At 38.2% G+C, this 17,395-nt stretch overlaps 1 long non-coding RNA gene across 2 annotated transcripts; it reads right to left on the bottom strand.

The window, feature by feature from the left end:
• Nucleotides 1-2,995: 2,995 nt before the first annotated feature.
• Nucleotides 2,996-16,191, bottom strand: LOC108668218. Of its 2 annotated transcripts, XR_007157275.1 has the most exons (8): nucleotides 16,142-16,191; nucleotides 15,757-15,884; nucleotides 14,405-14,595; nucleotides 9,819-10,027; nucleotides 6,491-6,636; nucleotides 5,567-5,711; nucleotides 4,505-4,630; nucleotides 2,996-3,512 (listed from the first exon to the last, which is right to left on the bottom strand). It is a non-coding gene; the product is annotated as an uncharacterized LOC108668218 (long non-coding RNA). The 2 variants fall into 2 exon arrangements; XR_001930590.2 differs by lacking the exons at nucleotides 14,405-14,595; nucleotides 15,757-15,884; nucleotides 16,142-16,191 and adding an exon at nucleotides 10,545-11,576.
• Between the last annotated feature and the right edge of the window lie 1,204 nt (nucleotides 16,192-17,395).

The raw sequence follows: 17,395 nt of genomic DNA, 5'->3' as shown, positions 1-17,395 counted from the left end.
TAGTTGTGTATTACTTTTCAAACATAAGTAAACATAACTAAAAAAATTGAGAAAACGTGTTTAATCGACGGGCAATAAATAGGACCACTAAACTTTTTTAGCAACATAATATCCGTGGGTTTTCTATTTTTTCTTAATAATATCCAAACTTTGAGGTGTAATATTTAAACACAGATGAATGTCCGAATGTAAGTGTTGTGAAATAAGTAATACTTGGCAATTCAAGCTTTACTCAAACAAATGTCCGGTTACCTGAAAAGAGAGTAACCGACATTAAATACTAATCAACATAACAAATATAACAACAACAACAAACAATTAAACGGCAGATTTAAAGTCAGCATGTACGTGGTAGAAAACTTACATTACATTACGGCGGTAGTTAGAACGCGTCAGCTCGACGGGTACATTGAGACTGATACGGTATAGGTAGTGAAGCAGACCATGTAACATCAGATAGTCATCTTATTATGAACTTTATTCATATAGAAATCAGGACTATATTACAACAGTAAGTGTTTTATTAGTTATTTACAAATAAATAATTCGTTATTCGATAATTCGACGAGGTTCGATTCAATTCAAATGGCCATACTTAAAACTTTTAATTTAACATTATCATTGCATGTAGTTTCCCCAACGCCTAAAGACGGAAGTACTTCGTAGAGCCTATGAATATAGTTCTTAGTCAGTTTTATCCGTTCACATTCCGTTAATCATTTGCTTTAAATTTTCAGGTCTTTCCATTTGATTGGCCAAGAGAAAATTTGCGAGCAAAATGACATGAAGACATAAAATGGACTTCACGAGACTCACTGGCGGTCAAAAAATGGCATGCGGAGGACGAGTAATCGGAAAAGTGGTCGAGCAAGAGCTTTCATATTTCGCTCATTACACTCCATGGCTGTTGTCTGACATTTTTGTGTTATTATCTTCTTTATGAAGAATTAAGTGATCTGTGGGCACAGCTGGGACTACAAAAATATTATATCGTCTTCACAATCAACTTGTAACATGAGATAAATCACAGCAGCGATTACATTTTATCCTTCTCCGTCGGGGGCTTTCCGTCGGGCATAATATTCATCAACCATCTAATTGAATGAGATCTGAGCGCCGATATATGACCGTAACTATTTTTTTGCATTACTCTTATTGTATATCTTCTAGTAAAATTCAGACACTAACTCACCACAACTTTTGAAATTTAATCAGCCATGGGATGTGCCATCAAAACTTGTTTATGTACATGTTAAATACTTTATAATACACCCAATAAATTGAAAGAACTCGCACCGCACTTCTGAGGAAACGTTTGAACTGCGGAGGATCCATGAGAGCATTACAATTCGAAGGAGGCCTCATGTGCCTGAGCATTATAAACGAGAACGTTAATAATACCTAATATGTCTCTGCCTTATTCAATATTCCCACATAACTACCGATTTTTTCTATTTACAAAGAAAGTAATACCATCTTCCTACAAGCATAGCGTACGTATGGGACTTTCTTGTGGACTAGTCCTTTATGAACGTTTACTAAGCTATATTCAAGACATGCCTTCATGGCAGGATAAGAAATGAACATTCCATGACGTACGGGTTGTAGAAAGAAAATTACACGAAAAGATTTAAGAAAAATATACAAATGATTCATGAAATGACGATGTATGAACCAAGACACATCAATAACAATGAAACGGGATTATCAATAATTTAAGTTTTCAAATAAATCTAACTGACCGAACAGCTTGGTTCCTCGGGTACTACTGGCTTCTATAATCAGGAATCGTATATCAAAAGAATCATTTACTCTAATCAAAGGAATGAGAAAGAAGTAGAACGATCAAATTAAACTGAAGCAAATAATTTTCAAGTCAATTGTTCACAAGAGGCTTTTACTTCAATATAAAAGTCACTGCATGTGCACGAAAAATATCACAGCTAAATACATCTCAGAAAAGTCGCCTAAGTCTCTTGTGTTGTTCGGAAATGAGATAAAATGATGAAGCTTGTGATATGTTTTGGTGCATGTGTGTTCACTTGTGTGAATTTTTGTAAATACAAATTCGTGACTTCATCTTTCTCCCAAATGTGGCAACGTCTCGCTTGCAAATATGCGCACAAGGTTTGTTGAGAATATTGGCGATTGGTCATGTGTGTCTTCTGCACGACGGATTCAAATGAACACAATCATTTCTTCACAGCCACTTCAACTTTAAATACTTTACCCGACGCAACGCTCCACTTGTGGATCTTAAATAATAATTCCACAGCAAATTAAAATACGGATTGCGGCATGCATGTTGACAGCTGCTAGCCTTTTCGTTGGCACTCCCCTTCTAAGCAGTAGTCACTTAGTAGCATGAGTACCAAGACGAATTCGTGCTGTCCTCATTTCATACAGACTCCTCTGGTTCATGGAAGTGTTCGGAGGCACGTTTATGCGCCTCTAGACTTATTATATATTTCTACCTGAACCTGAGGACAGGGATTCGTCGACTAAGTGCGTGAGGGATAAGTAAGACACCATCTGTCTAGAGAACTCATCTTGATAAGGTGCGGTTATGCATGAGAGTTATATTAGTGGTATAAGGCTAAGACGTCGACCGTTGGGTCGGAGCAGTTCTAACGCGAGTGAAATTGCGGCGCACTTGTCAGTTACTCTGCCCTTATTAGCTTATTTCTTCCGTAATTTATGTACGTTTAGCTAAAAAAATGAATGTAATGGTCATTAACAAAATCAATTTGACGAGAAAATAATCAATATAATACAAAACGATTCACTCTGATATATAACACTCCCGAATAAATTCAATAGAGCATTTGACTATAGGCGAATCAAATATTTCGGTTTGGCTTCCGGCGCGAGTGAATTGGCTTGCCAATTCAAAGGGAATTCCTGCTAGTTGCTACAAAACTACCGCTTTAGCGGGCTTTCCTTTACGCTACGAAATTTCTAAACATTTTTACTTCGGAATCAAATAAAATAAAAAAATTGCCGAACTGTAAACTTTTACAAATTCAATACAAATAAGTATTTTTTGCATTGTGATGACATGTAAATTATGGCCACATTCATCGTCCTAAGTAGCGGATTAATTAAATGTCTGTGGACACGCAGCAATAGTTCCGACATTATGGAACGTTCAACAAGGGCTGAAACGACGGAGGTGCACAATTGGTCTAAGATCCTGCATTTGCTAGATGATCCGCTCCTTTGTATGGAAAACGTTCGTCTTAATTATCAAGGATTTGTCGCTTGTGAGTATTGTGAGTAGCGTCTAAGAAGAGAAAGTTATAATTTCATAATCTGTATAAGGGAGAAGTGTTTCATGGAACGCATGTTGCGTCGATCGCATAATGCTTTGATCACGTGTTGCGACGATCGTGTGTTGTGGCAATTTACTTCGCCGCTCCTGACCGCTGTTGCAGTAGCCGATCATTTATTTGTGCTGAACACTTTCACTCTTGAGTTTGCAGTCATCAGTGATGTACAGATGAACCTTCGACCTGTTGGGATAAAGCAAAGTTTAAAGTGTGACATCTAAGGGTGTACATCTGAATGCTGTTCTCAAACACTGCCAAGCAGCAGAAAAACACGAGTATTTAACTGAGGAATCGTTTTCCTTCTTGACAAAGGAGGGGAGTATTGAGCAAGAATAGTTCATGATAAGAGAATAGAGCATTGAGCGAGAAGTTGTCATGATAAAAGAATTTTTAATTGTTGATGATGATGAGAACGCTTGTGGTAGGAGCGTTGTGATGCTGGATGTGGCTGATAGCTTCACACCGAATAAAAGTTATTTCTGGTGATTTTTCACGTGTCTCCGTTTGCTAATATGTCACTATATTGGACAATAATAAAGGCAGGTAGTTTCATCACACGGACACCGGTGTAACTATGGGTTATAAACTATATGTTGAGACATATTTCCAGTATTACTGAACCATCAATTAGCCTTACTCATCAGTGTGTATGTCATCTTGTCTGATCTTAATTTTTACCGCCCGACGATTGACGTTATAACATTTTATACATATTAAATCTCAGCAATTTCTTACTTGCACCATTTATGAAGGTTTGATTTTGTTTTTGTTTAGTGGCAAGATATTGGAAAATATCAATATTTTTCTAGGTACCCATGAACTTGAACATTACAATTACTCGACTAGCATATCTACGTTAACTAAATGTACAAGATTAAAAAAGACTGTCCAAAAAGTACAATATCTTTGTTAACTAATTCATTTGCAGCTGAGACATGTTGATGAGCTTTACACAGCCAAATATTGGAGTTTGCTTCCCTATTTCAATAACTAATCTCTGACAGCTTTAGATGCAGTGAGTCTGAAAGAAAAAAATCGAGTCTACTGGGAGGCAATCGCTGGGGGTTCACTGTTCACGCGTTTGCGTCCACTCGTTCTAACACTAATCACACCGTCATTAATATCAAACCTCTTGAACATTAAATTCAATTTCGCATGTAATATTGATAACTCACCGGTGAGTCTCGGCGCGCGTGTCGCCCTCGCCGCCCGTCCTGACGCGCAGCTCCTGGAGTCTCAGCAGCAGAAGCTGCACGTCTTCCGCACGCAGCTCGCTGTCCAGCACCTCCAGCTTCCCAAACCTGGACATAGACATTTTGATGTGCAAGAGTCAACATAAAACTTGAATAAATTCCATTCGTAATATAAAACTTGTTTTTACCCATCGCTCAAACCACATTCTTTTTTAGCCCTATAAATGAGATTTTCTACATGACTCACAATCCTTAATGATTTTCGCACAATAAACATAAACTTAATTTATTATTATCTGGCAATAAAAATAAACTCGTCATAAATTCAAACGTTTAGAATAAAATGAAACCTGGCTGACGACAAATTTTCATGATCTTCAATATTTTCACATTCATAAACCCCGTCAAATATTTTTCAATGTTTTTAAATGAGGTAACAGACTTTTGACGAGTCACAAAATTTACTCTAATTTCCGCCATCTTGATTTTTCACTGCTATCGTCGAGCACAATCATGTTAAATAATATCCTAACTCACTCACAGTAAACAGCGGACCCATTGTATGAATTTGCATGGAAGTTACCCTTTTCAGGCGGGTTAAAAGGATGAAGTTATCCTTTTAATTCTGGAAGGCTTAAACATTTTTTATCAGCATCTAGTTTCAATTTCCTTGTTGGAACGCTGTCGCTTAAACTTATGTTTGAGTTCATGGTGCTCTGAAACTTGCGCTCGTATTGGTGGTGAATAGCGTATGAGCGTTCACGAGTTTACTTTTCGAAAGTAAACATTCATTAAATGTTTTTTTCTCGTGCGCAGTTTCTGTCAGAAGATACAGTTTCTGTCCGGTTGCGTTCGAAATAACCTTCTGCGACCTTGAACTTAAAATGAATTTTTGGATCAGCCAAAGCATGCAGAAAGAAATTAATATTTCTTCCAACACTTTGAATGTGGTTAGACAGCGAAAAACCCGTCATCCAATGTTCCAAGTCGGTCTCTAAACCAGATACATAAAATTTAAACCATTAACTCCCTCGCCATACAGACCGGCCCCCGTTAGGTGCAAATGAGGCGACGGTGTGGGCCACGACCTCCCAAGACCCCTCATCCGCCCCGTCCACAATCAGTGCTGGTGAGGGCGATGATGGCAGCGCACACACAGCGGATCATCTAGCAGGGAGCTCAAAAGTCGCTGAAAATAGATATATATATATACGATAAAAATATTTTTAAATTGATGTACAAGACAACATAATTGAAGTGAAAGACTCCGTCGCAGTCACGTCATTAAAATAAAAACCATATTAGCGCTCATGATGAGCGACGTTTAATAGACATTAATTGCTGATACATAACAATTCCAGATATATGCACTTTTATACCGCACAGCAGAAGCTCATTATCTGAAATGAAGTGAAGAATTGCATCATAAATGACTTTAAAATCTCGCAGCCAATGGTTGTAGATTATTTAACTTAAGAAGATTTTATTCATTATTTTTAAAATAAATTCTTTATTCAGTAAGCTTAATTTATTTCTTGCATCTATTATAATTTATTCATTAAGTTTAAGAAAGTTTCATTTTTTGTTATAAAGTTTTTAAAACTGCCACACGTTCTTAAATGAATAATTGATGGCGCTCGGAATAACAAACGTTAAGGGATCTTAATGTAATGTAAAATGGCAGATATAAAGTTGTACAAATCTTATGTTAAGTGTTCCTGTGTGTAATTTATGATGTATGAATTATTTCTTAAATACTTCATAAATTTCTTATGATGTAGTAAGTATTTCACACGCGAGATATGAAGGTCAGCATGTTCTTGTTGAGCAGTTATGGAATAGCTTGTGCGGCTGCCCTTACACAAAATTTGTAAGCTTATCAATTAATGTTGGGTGAATAGGAAAGACGTTCCTCTCAGGGTTGACTGGGTTCTACTTCCGTCTCTGGAAGAGTTCGTCTCCACTCACTGAGTTGCTCGTACGTGCTACTGAAGGCGCTGAGGTCCAGGGGCGCCGGCATGCGGATGGTCAGACGAGCGTTGTGGACAACTGAAGCGAGAGCGGCCACTGCAGCGGGGGTGCCCACACAACCCTCCAAGTGGACCAGTCTTATTCTGGAATTATACAACAAAACCAATAGTATATCTATGATTGGGGGTTTATTAGACTGCAACAGGATAAATATGAAAATAGTTGCACTTACCCCTACGTCACCTCCCACTTCTGTGCAGAAATAAGTGAAGCCAACTCCACTGCCATTCATGATGGTCATTTTGAAGTAGAAGCACCGTAATGTGTTCAGTATGTATAATACAGGATAATAGCGAATTAAAAAGCGTAGCTTGCGACTGCAAAAAAATTTAATCATACTGAGAATTGGAATTTACATTCGACTAGTTAGTCAACCAAGTAAAAAAACACCCAAAAGAGCATCAGGTAAATTATAGAGTTAAAAAACAGTTCATCGTGAGGTGCAATGCCGATCCTCCAGCAATAGTCTGGCAAATAACTACCCAACATCTTTGACAACAACGCAATTCGAGCATGTGTTTGCATTGGTGTGTGTTGATGTAATTGCGATGTCATCTGCGTAGGATGAAATGTGAATGTTGTCTGGTGAGGCTGGAATGTCATGTATGTAAAAGTTGAAACGTTTTGGTGAGAGGACTGATCTTTGGGGTGCTCCGTTCGGTATGTTCTTTGTTTGTGATGACTTGCCATTGTAATGTAGGAATGACTGTCTGTCTCTGTGAAACACATGCTCCACACAAGTACGACCTTGCATCACACAACTAGAGAGCTGGCTAGCACGCAACAGACTCAAAGTAGCCGCCACTAAATCAACAAGCATACTACTAACAAACCACACAAAGGAGCATCAACACAGACCCGTATTACACTAAACAACACCATCATATCACACACACATAAAACCAAGATTCTAAGTATCACTTACAACACTTCCATGTCTTTCGGGCCACACCTACAGCACATCAAAACAAATGCTGCAGACCTAGGCTAAACGCACTCAGAGCCCATACAGAAAAGCAGTTAAACTGTGCAGACAGAATGCACCTGAGCAGACTCCGCTGTGGTCACCATGCCTCATTGTACTCCTACAAATACCGTCCGGACAGCACTAACTCGGACCTATGTCCCCAATGTCATGCACTACCCAACTACCAATACCGTCCCCAATGTCATGCACTACCCAACTCCCCAATACCGTCCCCAATGTCATGCACTACCCACCTACCCAATACCGTCCCCAATGTCATGCACTACCCAACTCCCCAATACCGTCCCCAATGTGCAATTTGTGTAATTACATTTGTATATTTTCATGTAGAACCAGTAGCTACGCGTTACTATTGTTTACTATTGCAGGACGTAAGTCAGATTACGTCAGTCTTTACCTCGGCGTCTTCCTCCTCGGTTGTGTCAATAAACTTACGAACCATTCAACCTTTAATTCCAACCCTACGGAATTAACACCCAATGTCATGCACTACCCAACTACCCAATTCCGTCCTCAATGTCATGCACTACCAACTACCAATACCGTCCCCAATGTCATGCACCACCCAACTCCCCAATACCGTCCCCAATGTCATGCACTACCCAACTACCCAATACCGTCCCCAATGTCATGCACTACCCAACTACCCAATTCCGTCCCCAATGTCTCCCAATACCGTCCCCAATGTCATGCACTACCCAACTCCCCAATACCGTCAAGCATCTTCTGCTTGAGTGCCAGGCAGTATCCAGGCTACGGGCAGGCATAACATACGTCGCACAGCTGAGGTCCGAGCCCGGCTCGGGTGGTGGCTTTCGCGCACAGATTGAGTTTGCTGGCGCGACCAGGACTCGGGGAACAACAACAAAAACGAAATTCGAAAACACTTGCAAGAAACAAGCTTGGGAAAGTTGTGCCGGACATTGGATTTATGATTGATAACAAAAATCATCTCACATGCTTTGCTTCACGTTTTTCCTCATTAGTGAATGAATCCCAAAAATCTCGTTCTCCGGAAAATTCTCACTAAAAATAGAGGGGTATGTTCGGACTTTAACAGAAATCAAAATTGCACTAATGGACTAATTCCTTCCAATAGATGCAAAATCAATAAATAAACATATAGATTAGTAAGAAAAAAATAACCGATAATGAACAGATTTGACGCACTTAAAGAAACATACTGTGATGATCGCATCTCATCTCATTGTTTTTCAATAGAATTTTACGTGAGTGTCTAATTAATCATACTTATTTCATGAGAAGCGAGTAGCAGTATCCAATAACTAAATATGTAACAAAATATGTGACGTGTTCTATTAATCTGTTCTAAAGCCTCAATAATTCTTCGTTAATTCTGGGTTGTGTCTGGCAAAATTGACACCTATAATAAGCTGGTCCGTCCTCACCCCGGTCTACTCCTATACTGTCAGTAGCCCCATGCAGGATAATTAAGTAAAATAGTCTACACGCCAGCCATGGATCATCCAATTAAACTGATGGCCAGACCTTGGGACTCCTATGATTAAGAAATTTTAACGGAAACATTATTTTTATTAGACACAGTGCAGGATGTATACTCCGTCGTAGTATGGAAAGTCTTCAACATACGAGCGATAAATACATGAAGACAGGGATATCATTTTAGAAGGCACGAAATTAAAATTTGGATATGAAAGTTAGTAAGATTGGGCCAATGTTAGTGCTTTTCCATCGAGCAAAAGCGTTCTTGCTTATCAATGTTGATTGTGCTGAGGTTCTCACGAGTATAGTATCTACGTCAGAGGTACGCAATGAACATCTATGTCGGCAATATTTTTTCTTAGCCTCGTGATAATTAGGCTATTCGTTTCCGTTATCGGTTTCGGTTCTCCATGTGTTGCAGCCGTCGCCGGTACCGTCGGGTCCACCTCGGATTACCGGGTGCCGCGGCTTCGGTGTGTCGCATTTGTCGGTTAAAGTCAGCGTACGAATTTTTATGCTCAGATTAGTCGCAAAAATCTAAAATATCGGAAGTGTCTCTGCCTATATGTCGATGCCGTACTTGGCTTATAGTGATCTGTGTAAGCCACTGCCGAAGCCCCTTTGGCGACAGAAACAGGCGAAATGAGCTTCAAGTAATATGCACTTATTTTTATTCGCGTTGAGTCGTCAGTTCACGTTAAGATGTTTTGTTGAACATTTGTTTCTTTCGTAACTTGCTTGGCTACGCAGATAATCTTTTTTGCAGGATTTATTTATAAGCTTGGCTATATTGTTAGTCTAAGAGATTCTTACTTGCTCCCGAGCAGTGGCTGGAGGATGTCGTCATGGGCATCGTATATACTCGCATTCAAGGCCCCGCAGCCGAAGTTCGACGTCCCCCACGCGACGCGTCACAAGTTCTGCCCACTGAGTCGCCCTCAGGTCGGGGGCTTCCATAGTAACCTTAAGCAGTCTTGGCTGCACGTGCGGTAACGTCGAAGAAATCTCTGCAAGCTCACGACCTGCGATGCGTAAATAGGTTTAGTCGGAATTTAAAATAAGTGGAAGTAATGGCTATTTCATACTCAGTAAAAAATGGTTGAGGGATTTCTGCTCAATCCAATTGGGACAAATTTTGATGGCTTCTAAGTAAGTGAAACTTCTTTCCATCTTATCGATTTAGCAATTTTGCAGTTTTGAAACAATTTAAAATTATAAATTTAAATTTCTGTTAACTTATAGCTAAATTTATTAGGAATGAAACTATGCCACAATTAATTTTGTCAGCGATTGCGTGTATTTGTGGAGCACGATATGTCGAGTAATTTTTATGTAATTTTATCGATGGCATCATATGTCGAGTTTTGCCCATCGATAAAATTGTCCATATTAAAATCAATCTTAAATCATTATCTATTCAACGGTATTCAACCATTCTTCTTAACAGATTCAACATCCTCTCTGATTCTGACTCCCAAAAGATTCAACATCCATTGAATCTGCTGAATCCTAGCAGATTCAGCAGTAAACAACACCAACCATTACTGATTGTCCAAATTTCGTCCTCGGCGCGTTTGGCGAGGGCAGCTTGCTTGACATTCTTTGGAGGCGCCAGCAAGTTCTGTACGTCGTGGATAAGCTCCAGTTTTATATCTACAAGTTCAGACTGGGGAAAACAGTAAACCTTCAGGCTTTTTCCACAAGTTCCATAAGTTCAATTTTTAATTCATTCAAAGCTGTCGGTTGTGATAAATATTCAAAATATAAAAGGCCTTGTTCAGCAGATATTTGACAGCACGCAGCTTATTCGGCAGTCCTGAAGCATCGCTCGGAATATTTTGTTTTTCAGGTTCCCAAAAAAGACAATCAAGCAGTATGAAAGATGAAAAATATTTAGATTGTCATCATTTTTAATATTTTCTAAATCAAATGCACCAAATGCAAATCTCCTTTTCCATTCCTTATTCGAGTAAGGGCTTCCGCGCCGGCGCTCCACGTACTGCCTGTAGGTCTCATCGCATGGCTTGTCTGCACATTCCAGGCTTGTCTGCTTGCAGGCTACTGTCCGAACCGCATGATCTTGGGAGCCAGGGACAAAATAACGATAACATTGCAGTCAATTGTATCTCTTTCATTAGGCGGGCCAACTTCTGATGCTGAGGACATCGAACCAACAAGCGGGACTGAAATTATCATTTGCACGACGTCCTGTGAAGGGGTCAGAATCTTCTTAATGTCATGGGTTAGCCCTCGTATTTTTACACTAACCTCAGCCAGAGGGAGACAATAAAATATTCCAGCTTTTTTTATTACGTCTAAAAGATTTTCTTGTAATTAATGAAAGTCTTTGGATTTGAAACATTTTCAAATAAAAGTAACTCATTTAAGAAAGAAAAGTAACTCATAACTGATCCTTGACCTCTCGCAGCCGAGTCAGTAGTTCACTATTATCCCTGACAATATTTTATTTACGTTCAGAAAGAAGTTTTCGAAGCAATGTTAAGATTATCATGATATTTTGTAGTTGGTCAGCAATTTTCCCAGTTCGACCTGGCGAGCAGTAAAGCCAACTGCCTTTTTGAATTCCTCATTCAAGAAAGGCCTTCCGCTCCTGAACTCCAGGTACTGCCTGTAGATCTCATCGCATGGCTTGTCATGGCTTGGGATTTTCTAAAAACAACAAGCGGGGTGACAGGCGCGCAGCTGGTCTCTTGGGTGTCCCAACCTTTGCAAATTTTTTGGCCAAGACGCTCCCTTAAAATTCATTAAATGGAATAGACCGAATTAAGGAAAAACCCAACATGCGCATATCTCAATATGATATATGTGTCCTAATTTATATATACGTCCTTAGGTTATGTCGACAAGGAGCTGAAATTTTCTAAGCATGTTGAAACGCAAGCTAACACATCCAACAAATTTCTTGGATTAATCAGACGCTCATACGAGTTCCTAGGTGCAGAAGCGACGAAGCTGTTGTTTGTTGCTGTCGTGCGCCCGAATCTAGAGTTTGGAAACGTTGTAGGGTCACCGAGATTTGAAAAGGACAGAAGTTTAAGAGATAATGTTCAAAGACGTGCAACAAGGATATTTCCAGGCTTGAAGGGCAGGTCCTATGAAGAAAGATTGAAGATTATGAAGCTTCCAAGCCTCAGTTATCGACGTCTGCGTGGTGACCTCATTGAAGTATACAAGTATACTCATGGTTTATACAAGGTCCCTGAAGGATTACTAGAATTTGAAACAAGAACCAACACAAGGGGCCACGGCTATAAACTAAAAAAAAACGCGCTGCATCTTCTCCACGCGACAAAATTTCTTCTCGCTTCGAATCACCGACATGTGGAACAGCCTCCCCAATGACATCGTTGGCGCTCTAAGTATGAACGCGTTCAAGAACAGACTAGATAAAGCTATGGAAAAATATATGTTCAGATTTGAAATGCCTAGCACCATATCGAACCCGGTGGAAGTCTAGTAGCTACTTGAAACTATCGTCAGTCATGAAAGGATCCGGTCAAATGAAACGATATTAGATCTTCTGTGAACAAGGCACGAAAAGGAAAAGAATCGGCGACAGGCCACATCGGGCCTACACTTCAGCGCCAAGATCAATATGTTATGTTATATTTCAAAGGTTCAGGTTTCAGTACCTGAGATGAACAAATATCAACGAATACAACACTTCCCACATGCAGATCCTCGCGTGCCCTCCTATACCTTGTTCACCCAGTCATACCACACACCATACCACCTAATTTAACTTTCAAATTAGCATACATGAGGCGTGGGGAATTATTACATCGTTAATTAACGATTGTATCAAAGGAAATATGGAACAAATGAATTAAAATAAATGAAAAATTTCCCGCCTAAGTACATTTCTTTCGTGAAAAACACGAATAAATAAAAAAACACGAATATTCGTGAAAAACACTAATAAAATAAATGAATCACGAAGCGTCATCAAGAATTCAAAAGCGACTTCAAATTCACATATGATATGATAGATTAATGATAATTAAGAGATAAATCTAAGTATAATTGTTTCCTGTAGATTTAAGAGATATTAATAGATTAGTCAATAATTTGTACATTCATTATTCTAAAGGGCAGCACTGAACGAATTGCATGGGGAAAATATTATATGGGGAAAATGGGGAAAATATAATATTGTTTATCCGTCATGTGAAAATAAATGTTCTTTAAAAACTGCACTCATTATAAATTATACTGCAAAGATGAAGGCTTTAAAAAATAAAATAAAACAATGTAAACCATTCACAATATTCACACCATATTATCAGCTTATAAAAAATCAATGATACATTAAAATATCAAATAAAAACATGCCAGCAACAAGCACAAATTTTTGAGAAAGGGTTGAATTAAACATCATCATAACATGGAAAAAGGCACAATATAAAACAGGGCAAAGGTGGCAACATGAAAAACATTACACAATAACGGGCACATAATGCAAGCAAAATCGGACATAAGCAATATATATAGATATAATATATATATATATAGAAAATAAATTATAAAATTGAATAGCCATCATGCAATTGCGGAAAATAATATCGATGTATATAATCATATAACTTTTGTGTTCCAAACATTAAATATAGGGGAAATATTGATCTATTTAGAACGGCACTGAAAAAAAAAACTTTAAAAAAATCTGAAAAACTGTTCAGTAGTGCCTGAGACGAAGAACTCACATCTTCTTACGGGTTTAAATATGTAAATAATAATAATAGCCAAAATAAATCGACGGTTCAAACTTGAGACAGAAAAAAATTTGAATCACGTGAAGCGAAATTCGGGCGCCAGGTTAAATGGGAGTAATTTGAAGGAAATTAAATTTGACGTTAACTGGACAGAAAAACGGAGCTCTAGCGTAGCCTGGGACTGCTACACACTGCGTCAATTCCCTTATTGGCCACATACAGTATCACAATTTTATACTAAAGAAAATTTGGTACCAAAATAACCAGGAACCGACTTGGAATATTAAACTTTTAAGTGGAGTTGGACTTTGTTTACATCACTAATTTGAATTTTATTTAAGATTAATTTAAGGAGGAATGCTTGTAATCTTTTGATATCTTGGGAGCCAACGAGCAAACAGTCGTCAACGGAAAAAAATGTCGGGGTCACACAAGCACATTGCGGGAAGCATTAAATTTTGGCCGAGAAGTTTGAAATAATTTTTTTTGTATTGATAATAGCTACTCAGGCGGCAGAGATTAGATCGTTGCTATAAAAATCTACCCCACATGCAGGCTACTTTGATGCATATAATAACAATACGATAGTTCAACTGAAGTTTTTCACTGTACTCACCCATCATGTTCTGCACATGACTCACCCATCATGTTCTGCACATGACTCACCCATCATGTTCCTGAGCTTGACGCTGCACATGATGTAGTCGCCGAAAGTTCCGTTGCCGTCCTTGTCGCCGTAGCGCAGCATGAGCGCGTCGCAGATGTGCTTGTTGAGCTTGTAGCCCGCGCTCGCCAGCGCCGCGCGCAGCTCAGGACAACTTGCAGGGTCCGTCCTTGTCGGAGAGCTGGAAGCAGTTCTGGGGGTAGGGGGGTTATATGAGACAGAGGTTATAATGACTATATAAGTCATAAGATGGAGGTTTTAGCAACTATATAAGTCATGAGATAAGGTGATATAACAACACAACTTGGAGGGTCCGTCCTTGTCGGAGAGCTTGAAGCAGTTCTGGGGGTAGGGGGTTGAAATATGAGATGGAGGTGATAACAACTATATAAGTCATGAGATGAGGGGATATAACAACTACAACTAAGAGGATCTATCCTTGTCGTAGAGCTTGAAGTAATTCTGGAGGTTAGGAGGGTTATAATATGGGACAGAGGTTATAACAACTATACAAGTCAAGAGATATGGAGATATAAACATTACAACTCAGAGGATCCATACATATCCATACAGGAAGAGTAAGGCCACTGTTATAACAACGCAAATTTTGACAAATTTCGATGAGCCTTCTTTGTCGTAGAGTTGGGAAAGTCCTTGGAGGTGGAAAAGGAATAACCAGAGTTACACCCATACAAACCTTTACTCTTCTCTGATCAATAGTCAAAATCTCTGATCTTCTCACGCTTCCATAAATGTTGCCTACATCAAACCGTGTCACACGACGATCACTGCTCTCCTCAAGCTCGCGAAAAAGATCTCGAGTCCTTGGCTGCTAACGTCGTCGCATTAAAAGTGTTCAACAAAGTCGACCACGCTCTCCTCCTTACCATTATTGCGATCTACGACCTCCTTTATAGCATAATTCGGCAGCTATTTATATGCTTTATCCTTAGCTTTAAATACCGATCTCCCTTCAGGTCAGTCCCAAAAACTTGGCTGCATCTATCGCTTGCGCCACTGAAATACGCTGTGACTGACTGCTTTTTAGTGGCAACATCGCATAACAGGCTGATTGACGTATCATCTTTGTTACGTCCCCGATGCTTCACGCTGCAGAGGCGGTAAATCGTCCGTCACGCTTTTCACAACATGATGCTTCACGCTATCAGGCACGTGGTCCTCTTTTGTCCACCTTTCCCAGCGCGTGCATGACCATCGAAATAAAAAGCTACAACCCACACCCAGAGTGCTGATACCAACATGGATGAAATCAACACCCAGGTGCAGATTTCGGTCGATGCAAAGTCGGACGAACTCACTTTCAAGGTGCAAATGTCAGCTCAGAGTCGCTCACCTTCCAGGTGCGGATGTCGGTCCAGAGTTGGATGAACTCTCGCAAGCCAAGTTTGCCGGCGAGGTCGATGTCCTTCATGGAGATCATGGAGCGGCAGATGTCCTTACTGAAGCCTTCGAACGCGAACTCTGCGGGGTCAGGGGTTGAGTTGAAATTCAAAATCAGGTTGAAGTTATAACTGCTCTGTTGGCAGTGCAGCAATGGCATGCTCTCAACATACGATTTGTTTCTTAAGTTTTTTAAAGGTAATCTTTATCAAAATATGGAGTCTACAACAGCGTGTGTCAGTCTTACCCACTCACCCGTCCGTCTAAACAGCAAATAGAATCATTGTAATTATTGTAATTTTAATGAGGTAAGCCAATCTCTTTGGAGATTGACTTACCGTCAATCTCCAAATCTTCGCCGGCGACTTTGGCGAAGAAACCGCGGATTCGCTCGTCCTGCTCCGCGGCCTCCTCAGTGGCGGTCTTCACCTATGGGAGGACGGGGGTTGTAAACGAGGCTGGGGGTTGTAAACGAGGCTGGGGGTTGTAAACGAGGCTGGGGGTTGTAAACGAGGCTGNAAATACATTTATAGAGAAAATCTTAAATGTTATAGAATATAATTGAAGATAAATACATTTATAGAGAAAATCTTAAATGTTATAGAATATAATTGAAGATAAATACATTTATAGAGAAAATCTTAAATGTTATAGAATATAATTGAAGATAAATACATTTATAGAGAAAATCTTAAATGTTATAGAATATAATTGAAGATAAATACATTTATAGAGAAAATCTTAAATGTTATAGAATATAATTGAAGATAAATACATTTATAGAGAAAATCTTAAATGTTATAGAATATAATTGAAGATAAATACATTTATAGAGAAAATCTTAAATGTTATAGAATATAATTGAAGATAAATACATTTATAGAGAAAATCTTAAATGTTATAGAATATAATTGAAGATAAATACATTTATAGAGAAAATCTTAAATGTTATAGAATATAATTGAAGATAAATACATTTATAGAGAAAATCTTAAATGTTATAGAATATAATTGAAGATAAATACATTTATAGAGAAAATCTTAAATGTTATAGAATATAATTGAAGATAAATACATTTATAGAGAAAATCTTAAATGTTATAGAATATAATTGAAGATAAATACATTTATAGAGAAAATCTTAAATGTTATAGAATATAATTGAAGATAAATACATTTATAGAGAAAATCTTAAATGTTATAGAATATAATTGAAGATAAATACATTTATAGAGAAAATCTTAAATGTTATAGAATATAATTGAAGATAAATACATTTATGGAGAAAATCTTAAATGTTATAGAATATAATTGAAGATAAATACATTTATGGAGAAAATCTTAAATGTTATAGAATATAATTGAAGATAAATACATTTATAGAGAAAATCATAAGTTAATGCTATGAATTAATATAATTTATAGAATATAATTGAATATATAATAGAATAAAGAGAGAAAATCATAAATGAATGCATCGAATTAATTAAAAATTGTCAGTGCAGAAATAGATTTTTTGATCTAACGTTGTTTCATGACAAAAAATTAATTCAAATTAAAAATACATATTAATAATTAAATATTAACTTAAA

This window comes from Hyalella azteca, unplaced genomic scaffold, assembly GCF_000764305.2.
Source record: "Hyalella azteca isolate HAZT.00-mixed unplaced genomic scaffold, Hazt_2.0.2 contig17711, whole genome shotgun sequence".
NCBI classification, from domain to species: Eukaryota; Metazoa; Arthropoda; class Malacostraca; order Amphipoda; family Hyalellidae; genus Hyalella; species Hyalella azteca.
The sequence above is the reverse complement of the archived record's forward strand: the minus strand, read 5'-3'. Positions and strand labels throughout refer to the sequence as shown.